Raw genomic sequence first — 21,333 nt, 5'->3', positions numbered from 1 at the left:
CTGGAGAACATCATACTAAGTGAGGTAACCCAGACTCAAAAGATGAATCATGGTATGCACTCAGTAATAAGTGGATATTAACCTAGAAAACTGGAATACCCAAAACATAATCCACACATCAAATGAGGTACAAGAAGAATGGAGGAGTGGCCCCTTGCTCTGGAAAGACTCAGTGAAGCAGTATTGAACAAAATCAGAGCAGGGAAGTGGGAAGGGTTGGGTGGGAAAACAGGGGGAGGGAAGGGGACTGATGGGACTTTCGGGGAGTGGGGGGTCCAGAAAAGGGGAAATCATTTGAAATGTAAATAAATATATCAATAAATTTTAAAAAAAAAGAATGTATGACCTAAATGTAGATTAAACACTTGGGTGAAAAGGCACTAAGATTCAGGAAAGTGACTTTACCCAAAACTAACATATTAATAATAATTGAGTCAAGACACTCTGGGCTTAGTTTGAAAACTCCAATCCATTACAGGAAAAATATATCAGCAGAGACCAAAGATTAACTGAAATTCTATCATCCACAACTAAGCTTCTCAGCTTTGGGTGATATTTCTATACATATGAATCAGATAAATGGATGGATAAATGAGTATATATGTATATGATATAATAAAAAATAATATAATGTAATACATACAAATATAATAAAAATGAGTATGTGTATGTATGTGTGTTCATATGTATATGTGTTTAACACTGTCAAAACAGAGTGCACAAATGGAGTCATATGACGGGTATACTGAGTGCTTGTGAGAAAACTCCAAGAAAACAATTCTTGTAACCTCAGTTTCTTAAAAAATAATAATAAACATGAATGTGCTTTTGTTCCCTTTCCTATGGTACCAAATAGGAGTAAGTCTACTTTAGACTATACATTGCAGCTGGTTATTGTTAATAGCTTATATGCCTCTTGGCAAAACATGTCTTTGCCATATGTGACTTGTCCTTGTTATTGTGATTTGCCTTACTTGTGATTAGTCTTAATCCTTAGCATATAAATTGATGCTCTCCATCAAATTGGTTATTTTATGAGGTTTTAGACTACCTCAATTTTAGGCTCCATTTTTCCAGGCTCAATCATCTCTAGAGCAATAAACATAATACATAAAAAATTATTGTTTACAATTTTATTTCACAAATATTCAAATTTTACGTTAAGAGCAACAACAACAAAAATCAGTTAAAGGAACTTCTCAACCTTAGGATGAAAGTTAATTAACTATAAGAACCTCAAGATTCTCACAGATCCTTCCAAAAGTCATTATTATTCTACAACACCTGCATTAGTTTAAGTCAGTGTCTCAGCCTGTGCTGTGAAAGCCCACAAATAAATCTTCTTACAGGGCATCATTGACTCCTTCCCACACTCCCCAATTCTGTTGTTACTATTATTATTATGATGGGATGGTAATGGCATTTAAATTCTGTTCTACTGCCATAAATATACTCATAATTGCAGCTCTCCATCTCAGTTCTATATTCAAATAAAGTCATTTCTTAAGAGATAGGGTGATTTTCCACACATTCTTCTCTGTGCCTGTTCCTAATGTATGGTCCCACAGATATGTCTCCTGTACGTTAATCTATCCCTCTTAATGAAGCTTCTTCAGTCTAAATAGTGCATCTTTCCCTGTAAGTTTACATCATGGTATCTCTGATTTGATGCTCTGTTACTTTTTAATGGTTTCCAGTGATGAGCACTACTCATTACCATGACCACAAAGTCCCCCTGTCCTAACAAAGCCCATCTTTGGAACAGATTGCATTGTTTCTAGAAGGCAAAGTTATGGAACACAAATGTTCCTCAAGTTCACCTCTCTGCTGGGACTGAAGGCCCATTCAGCAAAAGGGAGAGCATGTATGGTACTCTAAGTCTTGCCAATTATCCAGGACTATAAAGTTATGGATCGTGGTGAACGGCTACACAACAAAACCAACATAATCCCTAACTACATTCTTCTACGTACTTATCTTTATATCCACAGAAATGTATACTTCTCATCCTTCATCAAGGAAACTTCTTTTGGAACAGACAGAAACCATTAGAGAAACCACACATGACCAAATGCAGGGTTGTAAAGTCCAGCCACAATTGCTACACCTACCATGTAACTTCTGTACCTAAGGTTTAGAAATTGTGGAAGAGCAAGCAGAGATTACAAAAGCCAGAGAAAGAGATATTTTACTGACAGAGAGGCTATACCCAGGAAGTCTCACCAACATGATGTCTGCCTAAACATGACCTGAACAAAGAAGACATCAATAGTTATGCTAATTAGTAGAAAGAAAGTTCATGAGGCCTCAACCTGCATAAAGAGCTACAGAAAACTAAGGAATGCTACAAGTGGGAAAATTGTCTTCCCCAGGGATGAGCACAATTTGTTATGTAGTACCAAATGGTTAGCCTTGAAAACACATATGAACAAATACGGACTGAGCAGCTGATATTTTTATGTTTAGGAACATACACAAACATGTAACAACAATTAAAGTAAAAGAAGCCATGAATTTGACTAAGAGTATGGTGTGGGATATAGAAGGAATTGGATGAAAGAAAGGGAAATGAGGAAATGGTGTCATTATATTCTTAATTTTTTTTAAAAAAAATATTTTTCAAAGAAATAAGAAATAAGGAAAAGTAATAGAGTTGGGAAACTAAAACAAAGCCAGGCCACCATTGGTTCTCATTTGTTTTTAATGTGCTATACATTTCAGCTTAACATAAATTCTTTAAAATTTCTCATATTAGATATTTAAAGCACAGTGTCTACCATCTGGGGAATTTCTTTGGAAACATCTGGATAATGACTCAGTATTGTGGTTTCCATGTAAATGTATAGAATTATACACACACACACACACACAATCATGGAGTAGAATTTTAATCAGTATCAAGAGAGTAAGTTTAAATTTTCTGGAAATCTTCCGGGTTTATGAAGTTGTATGAATCACATTTTTATTTTAATACAGTTATTCTTTCTCAGTATATTGTTCTAGATATATATGACAATACTATCTACATATGTCATATATCTATATGACTATATATATGTATATATATGAGAGAGAGAGAGAGAGAGAGAGAAAGAGAGAGAGAAATAGAGAAATGTTGATATCATCATATGCATCTACAACAATTGTAGTTCTTCTCATTTGTATGTTTGGTAGAAGCAAGCATGAAAAACCTTTCTTATACTTGTTGGTCAGGAGAATCCAAGAGATTCCCTAAACAATATAAGCTCCTGCTACTGTTCTCGGTTGCCTTCCAGAATTTGAAGGTAAGACTGGATTACTGAAGATATCAGACACTTCAGACACAGGATGTAACAGACTTAGAAGCCTTTTTCCTGGGGTTTAGCTCATATAGTATCTGATAGTGCTAAGAAACATAGCTGCCAAGAGAGAAAAGCAATTAATAGTTCTTCTAAAGCTTCCACTGTGTGGAAATCATAAAACTGTTGTTATATAAGAAGGTGAGATAGTAATTCTTACAAATAAAAATGAAACCAAAGTATACAAAAGTGTTCACCTTTGAAGGAGTGCTGATGCCCTTACTGTCTGTGCATCATCTGAACACAGGGTTAAATTCAGGAAGAAACGCAAATAAACACACGAGGAAAAACTGACTCTGAAGTGGCTGTACATATAAGTCCCCAGGATCAGAATTTCTCATGCAGATGAAACAAGGAAGCTGTTCTAGCATTGAAAGACTGAGCTCCAGGAGATGTGGCCAGGTAGAGTGGGTTCATAGCCTATTTCTATTTCATTGTAAATATGATGAGAAGCAGATCAATATGTTCTGAATCCAAAACACATCTAACATGCTTTATCCTGCTGCATAGCTACCATCAGACCCAAATGCCAGTATAAGAGTTCCTAACTGCCATATGTTTGTTAAATTACATATCTTAGATGTAAGCTTCCTTTTCCGTGGCAGAGCTTAATTATCATAACTTGTAGTAATTTTGTGGAGGCTGTACAAAACTGATCCCAGTAATGTGCTCAGCACAGCATGCAAGACAGGTATTGTTCAATGAGTATAATCTAGAGCTTCTGGTACTACATGGATACATAATTGTTGTTGTTAAGTAAATCTACTGAAAATCTCAAGGGAAAAGAATACCTGTGTCTAAAAATGAAAACATTTGAAGAAGGTAGAAATTGTGGCAGAGATGGGTTATAAGAAATGAACTGAATCATGAGTGAGGACAGGAAGATCATTTGGGATGGGGAGAAGAAAAGGGGGAACAAATGCAGCCAGTGGGGGAGGGGACATGTATGTATGAAGATACCATGCATGACTCTGCTTACTAACTAAAAATTTTAATTTAAAGAGACATACTCTCCGTTGACATAATACTTTTAAAAATAGATGAGGGCAAGGGTTAAGTCAAAACTTTGCTTTTAAAAATGACTTTGGGATATTTCCCATTTAATTTTACTTTCGTTGCTTTTCCTCCTCCCTCTTCCTATCTTTTAATAAACCATAACAGTGCAAAACCCAAGCAGGGCAATATGTGATCTTTGACACCACTTCATAGCACATTTAGTCGTCTTGCCTAATTTGCTGAAGAAGTGTAAAAAACAGGAATATGTGTGAAGCAATTAACAAAAAAAGTGTGTCATTATGCACCCTCAAATAGTCCTCAAGCTAGACACAAAATACTAGGTTATTTAGATCTGTTCTGCTCACTTTATTCATTCGACTTTGTACCAAGACAAGTTTGATGACTTGAAGTCACTGTCAAAGACTCACAAATGTGGCAGTCACTGTGTAGCTCTATTTACTGCATTTTACTTTCAATTCTACTGTTTATTTTATATTTACATCTGTACATCAGCCAAGAGTAATACATCTAGAGAACACATAGTAACAATGAATAATTTAGTAGACTGAAAGCCTTTCCTCATTTTCATATGAAGTCCAATTAGAAAAATTGAAATTTCTTTTTAGCTGCACTTGTACATTATTATGATACTGTCTGGAGCCAAGTTCGGCTCTTAGGTTGCTCAGAGATGCTTTATTCAAAATTAAAGTAGTAAAAATAGTTTTATGTGTGATCACCATGGTTTTAAAAATTCAGCTTTATGGCTGGCTTCAGCTGTTACAAATGTGTAGGGGACCTACATGCCTTCCATGCATGATTATTGGTTGCTTGTTTAGTCTCTGCGAGCCCCCATGGGCAAAGGTTAGTTGACTCCTTATGTCTTCTTGTGGTGTCTTTGACCACCCTGGCTTCCTGAATCCTTCCTCCAACTCTTCCAAAGTCTCCCTGAGCCCAGCCTAATGTTTGGCTGTGACTCTCTGCAACGTTACATTTACATTAGCTGCTAGAAGCCAGTTATGCTGGGCTCCTTTCTGCAAGCATAACTATCTTTTTTTTTTTTTGATTGGATGCTTTCTTTACATTTCAAATGTTTTTCCCTTTCCAGGTCTCTGCTTCAGAAACCCTATATTCCATCCCCACCCCCTGTCTCTATGAGGGTGCTCCCCGACCCGACCAAGTCCCGTCCTTCTGCCCTGGCATTCTCCTACACAAGGGCATTGAACACCCTCAGGCCCAAGGGCCTCTCCTCCCACTGATGTCCAAGAAGGACATCCTCTGCCACATATGTGGCTAGCACCAAGGGTCCCTCCATGTGTATTCTTTGGTTGGTGATCCAGTCCCTGAGAGCTGCTGGGGTCTGGCCCATTGACACTGTTGCTCCCTCCACAGGGCTGCAAACACCCTCAGCTCCTTCTGTACCTTCTCCAACTCCTCCATCAGGGATCCTGTGCTCAGTTCAACGGTTGGCTGTGAGCTTCTGACTTTGTTTCACAGGCTCTGGCAGAGGCTCTCAGGAGACAGCCATATCAGGCTTCCATCAGCAAGGACTTCCCTGCATCCACCATAATAGCATTCAGGTTTGGTGGCTGCTTATGGGATGGATCCCCAGGTGGGGCAGGCTCTGCATGGCCTTTCCTTCAGTCTCTGATTCACACTTTGTGCCCATATTTCCTCCTGTGAATATTTTGTTCACCCTTCTAAAAAGCACTGAAGCATCCAGACTTTGGTTTTTCTCCTTCTCCTCTGTGTAAGATATAGGAATCTGTATAAGGCAAAGGAGGCTTAGTTGAATGCATGTTGCCTGCTATATGTGAATATTCTTGAGTATTGTTTGAGAATTCTTTTCAGCCATGGCAAAATAAAACTGTGTTACTTTCATTGGGTGAAACTTGCCAGCTTCCACTTAGACTCTGCTACTGGGCACTTCTGAGATAATTTATAATGATTGGTTTAACAAGATTTATGTTCAACACCAAATGTATTAAACCTGCAATTGCCTCTGCATGCAGCAAAGCGTATTATCCCATATATTGGACCAAGTTCATTGGCAATTAACTCACTATTTTATCAATATGTGTCATATCTTGGGTCATAGACTTTCCATATTAATGCATTAAGAACTTTATGGAAAATACAAAATTTAAAAAGCAAACCTGCAAATATAAAAATAAAGGGGTTTGCAGGACCATAGGATGAACAACGGATATGAGCCACCCAGTACTCCCAGAGCTTCCAGGGACAAAGGCATCAACCAGATAGTACACATGGAGTTACCCATGGCTCCGGACTCATAGGCAGCAGATGATGGCCTTATTGACATCAAAGGGAGGAGAGGTCCCTGGTGCTGGAAAGGCTAGATGCAGCAGTGTAGGGGAATGCCAGGACAGGGAAGCAGGAAGGAGTTGATTGGGGAACAGGGGGAGGGGAGATGGCTTATGGGACTCTTGGGGGGGTGGGAATCTAGGAAAGGGGAAATCATTTGAAATGTAAATAAAAAATATGTCTAATAAAAACATAAAAAATAAAAATAAGAAATGATAAAGACAAAACAAACTCCATAAACATCATTGATCTTCAGTGCCTAACTTTTGACAAGCCAGTTTGTGTCTCCTGCTTCACATCGAACTGAATCCCTGCATGCCACCTGGATCACCTTCTACTTTTTATTGATATTTTTCATTGTTGATGCCAAATGAATGGGGGGAAATTCTAAATTTAAGATGATACCTCTCTATGTAATGATGATGCTAAATAGATCCGATTAATTATTTAATTGAGAGGAATGGTGTGTAACTCCCATACCCTCTTCATGGATTGAATGATGAAAATACTTCACACAAGTAGAAAACATTAATCCAGATTTTATATTTAGCTTATTGAAACTTATTCTAGGAAATCTGTTGTTTGAATACCTCCTCTGAATCAGCCAAATGGGAAAGTTTATACTCAGCATGGTTTGTCATTTTTCAAGTGTTAAGATAAACAAATAAAAAATTGATACAGGATAAAAAATAGAAAAGAATCCTTTAAGATGGTTACTTAAAAATAGTTTATTTAATACAATCAAATACTTTTGCTTGATTTTCTCTTTCCAAAACATGCTTTATTAAACCTAGGACACAAACGTACCTTGAGGAAACGTGAGGCATTTATCCTCAAGTTAGGACATCAGTTTGAATTTGTTGAGAAACTAAGTTCAGAGAGCTGGCCACTGTTTAACTTATTTTTTTTTTATGTTTTTAGCCCATTATCTGAGTTTCAGGTCTTCATAGAGTTGGTCATGGCTGCCAATAGAAGCCACTATTCAGTTAATTAGTTAGGTCTAGTTTCCAGTGTTGGTACACTGACAGGACTCTACCCTCACAGTTACCTGATAATAGCGAGGTATGCTCTTCCACACAGTTACCTGGCACCATTATAAAAGGGGATGCTTGCCTCTCCTCTCTCTCTTATTCTCTTATTCTCTTGTTCTCTCACTCTTTTGCCTCTTGCCCCCTTGTTCTCCATCTCTCCCTCCCCCTCTTATGTGGTAATGACCTGCCTTTCCTTCTCTACTCCCCCCGCCCCCCACTCTCTGCCCCTCTCTACCTCTACCACTCTCTTAACTCCCATCCCCATGCCCTGAATAAACTCTACTCTATGCTATACCACTGTGTGGCTGGTCCTTCAGGGGGAAGGGATGCCTTAGCCTGGGCTCACAGAGACCTCCCCTTCCCCCACACCTCACCACATCCCAATAGAATATTTCTTTTACCTCTTTATCTTTTTATAATCACAATATTGGTGCACTGTGACTCTGATCCAGAAATTCTGCAGGGTTTGCATCACATCTCAGCCACAACCACATTTGCTAGCCCAAATCTGGTAAGCCCCCCATTCCCTACTAGTCAGACTGACCATCCATATGGTCCTAGGTATTTCTTGAGCTCAGAGCTACCCCTGTGCTACCCTGATCCTGTTTGAATACTGAGATTTCCTTTTCTTCTTTCTCTCTGCTGAGAATTCCAGGCCAGGCCTGGAAAACTGCTCTTTAGCTCAGGAGTATCAGATGTTAACTCCTTGTGTCAGTCTGCTATAGCTTAGACTTTCCCATAACCTTCACTAGCATGACTACCTGGAAGCACTCTTGCGTGAGAAGGGCTTGGCTGCACAGGATCCTGTGCACACAAGAGAGCCCCTTCTCTCTATCTCCCTTTCTCTTATCTCTGTCTCTGTCTCTGTTTCTCCCTCTCCCTCCCCCTCTCCTCCCTCCCCCTCTCCCTCCCCCTCTCCTTCTCCCTCCCTCCTCCTCCTCCTCCTCCTCCTCCTCCTCCTCCTCCTCCTCCTCCTTCTTCTTCTTCTTCTCTCTCTCTCTCTCTCTCTCTCTCTCTCTCTCTCTCTCTCTCTCTCTCTCTCTTTGCCTCTCTGCCCTGCTTGACTACTTACACTCCACTGGTGCTGTGAGCCAGAAGCACGTTGCTAGGATACAAAACGGGCTACTTTGGGCGCTTCCTTTTCCCAGCCCACCTAGGACTCTGACACTGGGCCAAGACTTCTGACTGCTAGTAGGAAGTTTCACCTGGGAGCAGCACAGGCCCAATCCATGGGGTGTCCTCTGCCTCTGACTCAGGCAGCACTGGCCTGTAGTATGATTCTACTCCAAACCACTGGCCCCAGGGCCACAATCTATTGGCTGCCAGCTGTGTGCACCAGCTGTGTGTACCTCACGGCTTGCCTGCCAGTACAGTTCTATCTCAAGCCATGGCTGTTAGCTCTTAGTCTGGTCCTAGCCAAATATTTCTGTGCTAATACAAAAATATACTTTTCTCTACCTACAGAACCTGTCTGTCAAAGTAACTTAAGGCTCTCATTCCTGTTTTATCTTGACTACTACTATTAAATTCTATTCAGTTATAACCATAGCTCTTAGTCCTGTCAGAAGTTTGTTAATTATTGAGTTTATGACAGACAGAATTCCCCAAACCTCTAACAGTTTCTCCCATGAGGTCTCAGAAGATGTGGACACAGCTATAGGATGCTGCCTAGATTGTAATATGACAATTACTAAAATACGCAGTGGACAAAACTGGATACTCTGAGTCCACTGACTTAGCTCAAGAAAGGTAAGCCATTTCTCATGTCACTCATAGCCATTCCACAGAGAAAAAGCCCTACATCTTCTGTGCTTGAAAGCCAGACTGACAGCACAAGTTGCTGTGGAGACCATGGAGACCACAGAAAATTGTTGGCTAGTGGACCCTGTCATTTTTAAATAATGTAACTGCTAAATTATTGTTTATTCTTCAGACTTCTGACTACATTGATAGCTAGAAGTAAACTTACACAGATGTTAATCTGTTACTTCCTTATCTTCCTCTTCTTGCTTTGCCACTGTCCTAATATTATCTGAGTTCCTATATATCTCCCTAACTCTAAAAAAAAAAAAAATCCCACTATACGTTCCAACTTTTTAATCTTGTTTCTTCTGTCTGGTTTTTGCCTCTCCTGAAACTCACCTGCATTCATTAGGAAATAAATTATTAGTAAGAACCATATGAACATCATGGAAAGTCAAGCTATAAGACTGAGTGTACTAGAACTCCTTAATAAAGCCAAAGGAGTTAGAGGTATAGGAACTCAGACTGTATTCCATTTGAGAAAGTTCGCTCAGCAAGAACATGCACTCTGACCAGATCATCAACACCAGCCACTTCCCTTAGAGGAAGGACCGATACTAGGTTAGGTGTTCCTGGAGGAGAAGAAGGACTTGGGGATCTGACTGTAGCCATAGAATTCGTGATAAGAGGGGTAAAGGTCAGAGCCAATGCAGGGCTTTTGGAGCGACCTGTAGTTGGCACAGGAGGTGGGTAGGGGTCCAAAGAGGTAGAGCTCATAGGCTCTGGGGCCTGGTGAGGAGAAACTGAGGAGACAGTTTGGGTTTTCAGTGGTGTTGAGGCAGGTCTACGGTGGAGGGGAGATGGCCCATTGGTAGGATCATTGTAGCATTGTCCAGTGGAGGGTGTGTAGATTTTATAGCTAAGAGAAACTGGGTTGGGGAGCATGGAGAGCAGAGAGAGGGTTGAGAGTGAAGGTAGATGGAAACTTGAACATATGAAGTGTCATTCCATTTACCAAACTGCTAGCAGTATGTATGAAGATCTCTTAAAACAATTGGGTCTAGCATGCCATTAGGTGGCTCTTTGGTTTAATTATCTAAAGGGTATTGAATCCAGACCTTATTGCAGAGGTGTTTCAGTTTTGAGGGCTGCAAATCAGGCATTAATTTCAGAGATTTGAGATTTTCCAGGATACATCCCAGTGGAGGTATGTTTGAAGACAATTTATCCCTCATTGTGTGACGTGTGATGGCGTTGTCACTGAACTTTTCTTACCAATGTCCTGAGAAGGGCTTAGTGATGGGGTCAGTATATGGTCAAACTAGAAATTCAGGACATCACATGAATAACTAGAGATTTCAGCAGAAATTTTCCTGGAAATTGCCAGAAAACAATTCAACTTGGTACCAGGAATTTTAGGCAGGCTACAAGAGTTCAAGGGATTCGTGAACTGCTTTTGAAAAGGGAAATCACTTAAAGGCCTATGTCCTAACTCATGGGTCAGCCAGGAGGCAGTCATAAGGACCAGTGCATTGAAAGTCAAACCCTTAGCCTAAAAGAGGCTGGCCATGCACTATCTGTGCAAATAGGGTTCCTCCCACCAACTAGAGAAGCTACTTACCAGTCAATATGCTGGTGTATTTGTTGGATTCTGCAGTCAGGTAGCAGGAAGTGTGAAACCATGTGCTCAGTGTGGCCAGAGGCCAGCTCCTCCACGTGGTAGGCTGGGGTGGCACAGTTCATATGGCAGAAGTCTGAGTCTCTCAGTGGCGGTGGCAGAGGAGGTGGCTCAGATGGTCTGCACAGTGGTGGAAATCCATCTGGTGGATGACAACGGGTGCCAGCAGATGGAATCCACTGGTGTAGCAGTGGTGATGACAGTGGCTACTGTCCCACAAAGCATCTGTTCTCTGGTGACAGTGGTGGCTTCATGGTTGCCCTGGGCGGCAACAGCTCCCCTGCATATGGATACTCAAAGTCTCGGTTACCAATGTTATGATCATAAAAAGATAAATTTAAGAATATGTTCTATGTAGTGTGGTGAGGTGTGGGAGACGGGGATGAAGCATGCCTTCCCCTGAGGAACCAGCCACACAACGGTATAGCATAAAATAGTTTATTTAAGGCATGGGGAGGAAAGTTAAGTGAGTAGTAGAGGAAGAGAAAGGCAAAGAGAAGGAGAGAGTAGCGAAGTAGAGGCTGGCCAGCCATGACCACATGGAGAGAGGGGAGAATGGAAGGGGGAAGGGAAGAGAGACAAGAAAAGAGCAAGGGGATAAGAGAGAACAAGAGAGAAGGAGGCAAACAGCCCCTTTATTAGTGGGCTAGGCCTACCTTGCTGTTGCCAGGTGACTGTGGGAGGGGATTCCAGACAGAGTACCAACAACTAGCAAACCCATCAAGTATAAAGTTACTTAAAATATGTAAGGAAGACTAGACACTTAAAATATGCTGAGGGATATTAAGTTTACACAATTATTCACAGGTCCAGAGTTTCATTAAATACTGTGTGTGTGTGTGTGTGTGTGTGTGTGTGTGTGTGTGTGTGTGTGTGAGAGAGAGAGAGAGAGAGAGAGAGAGAGAGAGAGAGAATGTTTGTGTATGTTTGTTCAAGCTTAGCTGTGTTCAGAAGAGGAGAAGAGTATTTAACTTAAAAAGTAAAAAACATTCAAGAGCTAATATTTTATAAAATAGAAAGAAAAATATGTACCCATTGATTTGACACACACTAGCCCACCATGTGTTCAAGTCAATGCAGGGAGTACTTGAGTTGTTCATCAAAACACCTGCTTCCCCTCATCATGTGATGAATTGGGCAGTGGCATCCATTCCGAATATGCAACTTTACTGATTTTGCTTAAACATTTTGAACATGCAAATCGATGTTCATATAAAATGTTTATAGCACAATTGAGATAACACAAAAAGTCATTTGAATTTTACATGGCTTTATTTTTAACAGTACTTTGCCATTTTGTTGTTTTGCTTAAGGACTTGAGGTTGTGTCATTATCTACAGTAGTAGTAGTATGACTCTGTACTCCCATTGTGTGTGCATGTTGTCTTTGCTTTCACACCAACAGTGGTTCAACACTGGGCACTTTGCTTTGCAGCTTATTTGTACTGATCCACACATTTTCTTTTCCATAGATGTCCATATGGTGTCTCAACTTCATGCTTTAATCTATTCAACGTTTCGGGTTTTTCCCATCTTCTGGGAATACTCCCACTAGTTTGCTTTATCTTGCAGTATTGCTATTTTTAACAGCACACACATTTTGATCTCTTGGCTCTGTCCAAGTACCGATTTTTACAATATTAAAATAAGTTAATTGCTGAGAAAGGTGGATGACTTTTTAAAGTCCCTTTCCTCAAAATAATTTTCTATCAGATAAGTTTAGAAACTTTACCTTTTCTTGTGTATTTATCTATTAGAAGTATTTCTTTTTTCCCATGTTTTATTCGATATATTTTTAATTTACATTTCAAATAATTTCCTCTTTTCTGGCTCCCCACTCCCCAAAAGTTCCATAAGCCCTCTTCCCTCCCCCTGTTCCCCCATCTACCCCTTCCCACTTCCCTGTTCTGGAATTCCCCTATACTACTGCACTGAGTCTTTCCAGAACCAGGGGCCACTCCTCCGTTCTTCTTGGACATCATTTAATATGTGGATTGTCTTGGGTATTCAAAGTTTCTAGGCACTTATCAGTGAGTGCATACCATGATTGATCTTTTGAGACTGGGTTACCTCACTTAGTATGATGTTTTCCAGCTCCATCCATTTGTCTAAGAAGTTCATGAATTCATTGTTTCTAATAGCTAAATAGTACTCCATTGTGTAAATATACCACATTTTTTGTATCCATTCCTCCATTGAGCAGCACCTGGGTTCTTTCTAGCTTCTGGCTACTACAAATAGGGCTGCTATGAACATAGTGGAGCATGTGTCCTTATTGCATACCAGGGAATCCCCTGGGTATATGCTCAGGAGTGGTATAGCAGGGTCGTTGGGAAATGTCATGCCCAGATTTCTGAGGAACTGCCAGACTGATTTCCAAAGTGGTTGCACCATCTTGCAATCCCAGCAGCAGTGGAGGAGGGCTCCTCTTTCTCTACAGCCTCTCCAACACCTGCTGTCTCCTGAGTTTTTGACCTTAGCCATTCTGACTGGTTTGAGGTGAAATCTCAGGGTTGTTTTGATTTGCATTTCCCTAATGATTAATGATGTTGAACATTTCTTAAGGTGCCTCTCGGCCATCCGAAGTTCTTCATGTGAAAATTCTTTGCTTGGCTCTGTACCCCACTTTTTATTAGGGTAATTTGGTTCTCTGTGTTCTACCCTCTTGAGTTCTTTGTATATATTAGATATTAGCCCTCTGCCGGATTTAGGGTTGGTGAAGATCCTTTCCCAATCTGTTGGTTGACATTTTGTCCTTTTAACAGTGTCCTTTGAATTACAGAAACTTTGTAGTTTTATGAGGTCCCATTTGTCAATTCTTGATCTTAGAGCATAAGCTATTGGTGTTCTATTCAGGAACTTTTTCCCTGTGCCCATGTCCTCAAGGGTCTTCCCCAGTTTCTTTTCTATTAGTTTCAGTGTGTCAGGATTTATGTGGAGGTCCTTGATCCACTTGAAGTTGAGCTTAGAACAAGGAGATAAGAATGGATCAATTCACATTCTTCTGCATGCTGACCTCCAATTGAACTAGCACCATTTGTTGAAAAGGCTATCATTTTTTCCACTGGATATTTTCTGCTCCTTTGTCGAAGATCAAGTGACCATAGGTGTGTGGGTTCATCTCTGGTTCTTCAATCCTATTCCATTGATTTGCTTGCCTGACATTGTACCAATACCATGCAGGTTTTATCACAATTGCTCTATAGTAATGTTTGGTCTGGGATACTGATTCTCCCAGAAGTTCTTTTACTGTTGAGAATAATTTTAGCTATCCTGGGTTTTATGTTATTCCAGATGAATTTGAGAATTGCTCTTTCTAGCTCTATGAAGAACTGAGTGGGGGATTTTGATGGGGATTGCATTGAATCTGTATATTGCTTTTGGCAAGATGACCATTTTTATTATATTAATCCTGCCAATCCACAAGCATGGAAGATTTTGACATTTTCTGAGGTCTTCTTTGATTTCCTTCTTCAGAGGTCTGAAGTTCTTGTCATATAGGTCTTTCACTTGTTTGGTTAGATTCACCCCAAGATACTTTATGCTGTTTGTGGCTATTATGAAGGGTGTCATTTCCCTAATTTCTTTCTCAGTCTGCTTATCCTTTGAGTATATAAAGGCTACTGATTTGCTTGAGGTGATTTTTGTAGCCAGCCATTTTGCTGAAGTTGTTTATCAGCTATAGGAGTTCTCTGGTAGAGTTTTTTGGGTCACTTAAGTATACTCTCATATCATCTTCAAATAGTGATAGTTTGAGTTCTTCCTTTCAAATTTGTATCCCTTTGACCTCCTTATGTTGTCTAATTGCTCTATCTAGGACTTCAAGAACTATATTGAAAAGATAAGGAAAGAGGGGGCAGCATTGTCTAGTCCCTGATTTTAGTGGGATTGCTTCAAGTTTCTCTCCATTTAGTTTGATGTTGGCTACCGGTTTGCTGTATATTGCTTTTACTAGGTTCCTGTCCGTTCCAAGACTTTTAGCATTAAAGGATGCTGAATTTTGACAAATGCTATTTTCAGCATCTAATGAAATGATCATGTGTTTTTTTTTTCTTTGAGTTTGTTTATGTAGTGGATAGCATTGATGGATTTCTGTATATTGAACCATCCCTGCATCCCTGTGATGAAGCCTACTTGATCATGGCAGATGATCAGTTTGATGTGTTCTTGGATTTGGTGGGCAAGAATTTTATTGAGTATTTTTGCATTAATATTCATAAGGGAAATAGGCCTGAAATTTTCTTTCTTAGTTGGATCTTTGTGTGCTTTTGGTATCAGTGTAATCGTGGCTTCGTAGAAGGAGTTGGGTAGTGTTCCTTCTGTTTCTATTTGGTGGAAGAGTTTGAAGAGTATTGGTGTTAAGTCTTCTTTGAAGGTCTGATAGAATTCTGCACTAAAACCATCTGGTCCTGTGCTTTTTTTGGTCGGAAGGCTTTCTATGACCCCATCTATTTCTTTAGGGGTTATGGATCTGTTTAGATGATCTATTTGATCCTGATTTAATTTTGGTATTTGGTATCTGTATAAGAAATTGTCCATTTCCTCCAAATTCTCCAGTTGTGTTTAGTGCAGGATTTTGTATTAGGAGCTGATGATTTTTTGAATTTCCTCAGTTTCTGTTATATCTCCCTTTTCATTTCTAATTTTGTTAATTTGGATACTGTCTCTGTGCCTTTTGGTTTGTCTGACTAAGGGTTTATCTATCTTGTTGATTTTTTTCAAAGAACCAGCTCCTGGTTTTGTTGATTCTTTGTATGGTTCTCTTACTTTCTACTTGATTGATTTCAGCCCTGGGTTTGATGATTTCCTGTCTTCTTCTCCTCCTGGGTCAATTAGCTTCTTTTTGTTCCAGGGCTTTCAGTTGTGTCATTAAGCTTCTATTGTATGCTCTATCCAATTTCTTTTTGGAGGCACTCAAAAGCTGTGAGTTTTCCTCTTAGCACTGCTTTCATTGTGTCCCATAGATTTGGGTATGTTTTGCCTTCATTTTCATTAAATTCTAAAAAAATCTTTGATTTCTTTCTTTATTTCTTGCTTGACTAAGGTATCATTGAGTAAAGTATTGTTCATTTTCCATGTGTATGTGGGTTTTCTGTTGTTTTTATTGTTATTAAAGACCACTTTTACTCCTTAGTGAACTGATAGGAGGCATGGGATTATTTCGATCTTCTTATATTTATTGAGGTCTGTCTTGTGACCAATTATATGATCAATTTTGGAGAAGGTGCCATGAGGTGCTGAGAAAAAGGTATATTCTTTTGCTTTGGGATGAAAAGTTATATATATACATACATACATACATACATACATACATACATACATACATACATACCTTAAATCCAATTGGTCCAAAGTTTCAATTAGTTTCACTGTCTCCCTGTTTAGTTTCTGTTTTCCTGATCGGTCCATTGAGGAGAGTGAAGTGTTGAGGTCACCCATGATTATTGTGTTAGGTGCAATGTGTGCTTTGAGCTTTAGTAAAGTTTCTTTTATGAATGAGGGAGCCCTTGCATTTGGAGCATAGATGTTCAGGATTGAGAGTTCTTCTTGGTGGATTTTTCTTTTGACCAGCAAGAAGTGTCCTTCCATGTCTCTTTTGATGACATTAGGCTGAAAATCAATTTTATCTTATATTAGAATGGCAACTCTGGCTTGTTTTCTGAGACCATTTGCTTGTAAAATTGTCTTCCAGCCTTTTACTCTAAGGTAGTTTTTGTCTTTGACACTGAGGTGTGTTTCCTGTATGCAGCAAAATATAGGGTCCTGTTTATGTATCCGGTCTGTTAGTCTATCTCTTTTTATTGGGGAATTGAGTCCATTGATGTTAAGAGATATTAAGGAATAGTTGTTATTGCTTCCTATCATTATTGATGTTAATTTTATACTTGTGTGCTTATCTTTTGGGTTTGATGAAAGAAATTTAATATTCTGCTTTTTCCAGGGTGTAGTTTCCCTCGTTGTAATGGTGTTTCCCCCTATTATCCTTTGTAGGGCTCAGTTTGTGGAAAGATATTGTATAAATTTGGTTTTGTCATGGAATATCTTGGTTTCTCCATGTATAGTGATTGAGAGTTTCACTGTGTATAGTAGTCTTGCCTGGTGTTTGTGTTCTCTTAGAGTCTGCATGAGCTCCGCCCAGGATCTTCTAGCTTTCGTGGTCTCTGGTGAGAAGTCTGGTATAATTCTGATTTAGATCTTCCTTTATATGTTACTTGCCCTTTTTCTCTTACTGCCCTAAGTATTCTTTCTTTGTTTAGTACATTTGGGGTTTTGACTATTATATGACGGTAGGTATTTCTGTTCTGGTCCAGTCTGTTTGGTGTTCTGTAGGCTTCTTGTATATTCACGGGTATCTCTCTCTTGAGGTTAGGGAATTTTCTTCCATAATTTTATTGACGATATTTGCTGGCCCTTTAAGTTGTGAATCTTTACTCTCATCAATGCCTATAATCCTTAGGTTTGGCTTTCTTATTGTATTCTGGATTTCCTGGATGTTTTGGGTTACAAGCTTTTTGCATTTTGCATTTTCTTTGACTGTTGAGTCCATGGTTTCTATGGTATCTTTGGCATCAGAGATTCTTTCTTCTATCTCTTGTATTCTGTTGTTAATATTTGCATCTATGGCCCCTGATTTCTTCCCAAGGTTTTCTATCTCCAAAGTTGTCTCTCTTTGTGATTTCTTAGTTGTTTCTACTTCTGCTTTTTAGATCCTGGATGTTTTTGCTCAGTTCCTTCACTTGCTTGTTTGTGTTTTCCTGTAATTCTTTGAGAGATTTTTGTGTTTCCTCTTTCATGACTTCTGCCTGTTGATCAAAGTTCTCCTGTCTTTCTTTAAGTGATTTTTGCATTTTCTCCTTATTGGCTACTAACTTATGACCCATATTCTCCTGCATTTCTTTAAGTGATTTTTGTGTTTCCCTTGTAAGGTCTTCTAGCTTTTGATCACTTTTCTCCTGAATTTCTTTAAGAGTATTATTTATGTCTTCCATGTGTTCCTCTAACAGCATCCTGACCAGTGATTTTAAATCCAACTCTTGTTTTTCTGGTGAGTTGGTCTATCAAGCACTTGCTGTTGTTGGAGAATTGGATTCAGATGCTGCCATAATGCCTTGGTTTTTCTTAGTAACATTCCTACATTTGCCTTTAGCCATCTGGTTCTCACTGTTTTTTTTTTATTCGATATAATTTATTTACATTTCAAATTATTTCCCCTTTTCTAGCCCCCCACTCCCTGAAAGTCCCGTAAGCCCCCTTCTCTTCCCCTGTCCTCTCACCCACCCCTTCCCACTTCCCCGTTCTGGTTTTGTCGAATACTGCTTCCCTGAGTCTTTCCAGAACCAGGGGCCACTCCTCCTTTCTTCTTGTACCTCATTTGATGTGTGGATTATGTTTTGGGTATTCCAGTTTTCTAGGTTAATATCCACTTATTAGTGAGTGCATACCATGATTCACCTTTTGAGTCTGGGTTGCCTCACTTAGTATGATGTTCTCTTATTGTCACTGGCTGCTGGTTCAACCTCCTGTGAACCTTTAAGGCTATTTCCCACTATACTGGATGACTGGGTTTCCTCTGGCACAGATTGCTGATGTGCTGCCTTCCTCTTTTGTGCCTTTGGAGACCTGATGAGTCTTACCTCAAGCAATCTTATATTTAGGTTGTCTCAGTGAACCAGGTGTTCCAGACTGCTCTGTCATGGAGCGAAGATGGCGGTGGAGAGTCACTCCCTCTGTTGATCCTCACATAGGATACAGGCCCCATGACATGCTGGCTGGCAGATGAACCTCCTATGTGCTCAGGTCCTGGGCTTAGGCAGATCCCTGGTGGTTTGCACCCCCAGAGATCTTAAGTTCGAGATAACTCATTACATAGTGATGCTTTTCTGCCCCTGGAGGCAGTGAAGATGGCCGCGAGGAGTCACTCCCTTTGCTGATCTCCACATAGGACACAGGCCCCACGATCGGCCTGCTGGCAGATGAACCGCCTATGTACTCAGGTCCTGGGTGCAGGCAGACCCCTGGCAGTTTGCACCCCCAGAGATTTTAAGGTCAGTATATCACAGTACCTAGTGATGCTTTTCTACCCCAGCAGGCAGTAGAAGATGGCTGTGGGGAGTCACTCCCTCTGCTGCTCTCCAAGTAGGACACAGCCCCCCTCCCACCACTGGCCTGCTGGCAGAGGACCTGCCTATGTCTAAAAGGCCATTTCTTTAGAAGTTTGCGCTATTGAAACTCCATAGTGTCTATCTCATTAGCAACTTAGAGCACAGGCTTCCATTCATAGTCTCAGTTCTCTTGACCTACCTCTTGATTTAAAAGTGTTTAAGCCAATCATGGTTTAGTACCTGCATCCAAGAAAATGTGCTTACTCTTTTGTAAATTTGTCATTAATTTGTTTATTTATAGGCAACCAATGAAATGTAGGGACATTTGTAGGGAGAATTCAGCAGAGGATGAGTCAGGAAAAGTTTGATAATAAAAGTTTGATTGCAATGACATATAAAGTGAATATGCCATAATGAATCCTATTATTTGTATGCCAGCTAAACTTTATCTAAAATATTGCTGTGAAATTCATATTGTCTCCCATAAAAAGAAAGTGACTTCTACTCACAATGAGGCTCAGATTGATCAGAGGGTGGGTTCTCAATCTGTTCCTTATCAAGTGACTATCATGTTTTTATCCACTAACAGTAACTGGCTAAAACCAATTATCTTATGGGAGGTAGACATGATATTTTCTAAATGGATTTTCTTTCCCTATAATATAAAACACCTCAAGTTAGTTTAGTCTGATTACAAAGAACTACAACTTATAAGTAGATGGCATGATAAATCGTACACTTTTTGGTCAATATTTTGACTAAGGTGTTGATATCTAGGTCACTTCCCCTGAGTCCTGGTAGGCTTCACTTTCTTTTTGCTATCACATTCCCAAGTTTTGTTAATTCATTTGTTGTTTAATTTTAGTAGCATAAAAATGTGTAATTTGTAAACATATTCAATGAATTACAATCAGTTATTTTCATTATTTTTTTTCACCCAGAATATACAGATTTTCTCTGTACTCATGACTGTGCTTCTGTGGCAATTTTAACTTTGGCAGTGACGCTGCTCTTCATCTCAAAAATACATTATAAATCGATCCTGTATATTTTCTTTTTAAAAATTTATCAGATTTTATTCTGGAAGTTATTATTCACTCACTGTAAAAGACGTTTGTTTATATCATGAATATAAATTTGGCCTAACAAGTTTATTGGTGCATTAGTTTTAAAATGATTTCTTTTAAAAATGTATTTATTTGTTCACTTCCAATCCAGTATCCATTCTTCCTCTTCTCCTAGTACTCTCCAGCATCCACATGGAGACATTTATTCTCCAAAAAACACCATCTTATGTCTAATGGTGCTTGAACACCCATCTGGGCTCTCAAGCTGCACATTTCCACGGTGTTGCCATTTCTTCAAGAGCTCTTCAAAAATAAGTTTATATTTAAGATTTTATTTTATTGTTAATTGTGCATATATATTTGTATCTGTTTTTAATGTATGTACATGTTCATCTGCTCAAGATGCTCGTAAATATCTTAGACCTTTTTTTAAAAAATTAAGTATATTGTTTATTTATACTTCAAATGTTTTCCCTTTCCTGGTTCCCCCTCCCCTGAAAATCTCATAAGCCATCTCCCCTTCGCCAATCAATCTTCCCCTGCTTCCCTGTCCTAGTATTCCTCTACACTACGATATCAAGTCTTTCCAGGACCAAGGACCTCTCTCCCATTTGGTGTCCAACAAGATGATCCTCTGCTACCAATGTGTCTGGGGCCACAGGTAACTACAAGTGTACTCTTTGGTTGATGGTTTTGTCCTTGGGAGCACTGGAAGTACTTGGTGACACATATTGTTGTTTCTCCTATGGCACTGTAACCCCCTTCAGCTCCTTTGGCCCTTTCTCTATGTCATCCATTTGGGACCCTGTGCACAGTTCAATGGCTGGTTGAGAGTTTCCCACTCTGTATTTGTCATGCACTAGCAGAGCCTCCCAGATGACAGCTATATCCAGCTCCTGTCAGCAAAGATCTGTGGGTGTCCACAATAGTGTCTGGGTTTTGCAACCACATATGGTACGGATTCTTAGGTGGGGTAGTATCTAGATAATCTTTCTTTCAGATTCTGCTCCACACTTTGTCTCCTTCTGTGGGAATTTTGTCCCTCCTTCTAAGAAGG

The sequence above is a fragment of the Apodemus sylvaticus genome, chromosome 6 (genome assembly GCF_947179515.1).
Source record: "Apodemus sylvaticus chromosome 6, mApoSyl1.1, whole genome shotgun sequence".
In the NCBI taxonomy this organism is placed as follows: Eukaryota; Metazoa; Chordata; class Mammalia; order Rodentia; family Muridae; genus Apodemus; species Apodemus sylvaticus.
Note: the sequence above shows the minus strand (reverse complement) of the source record.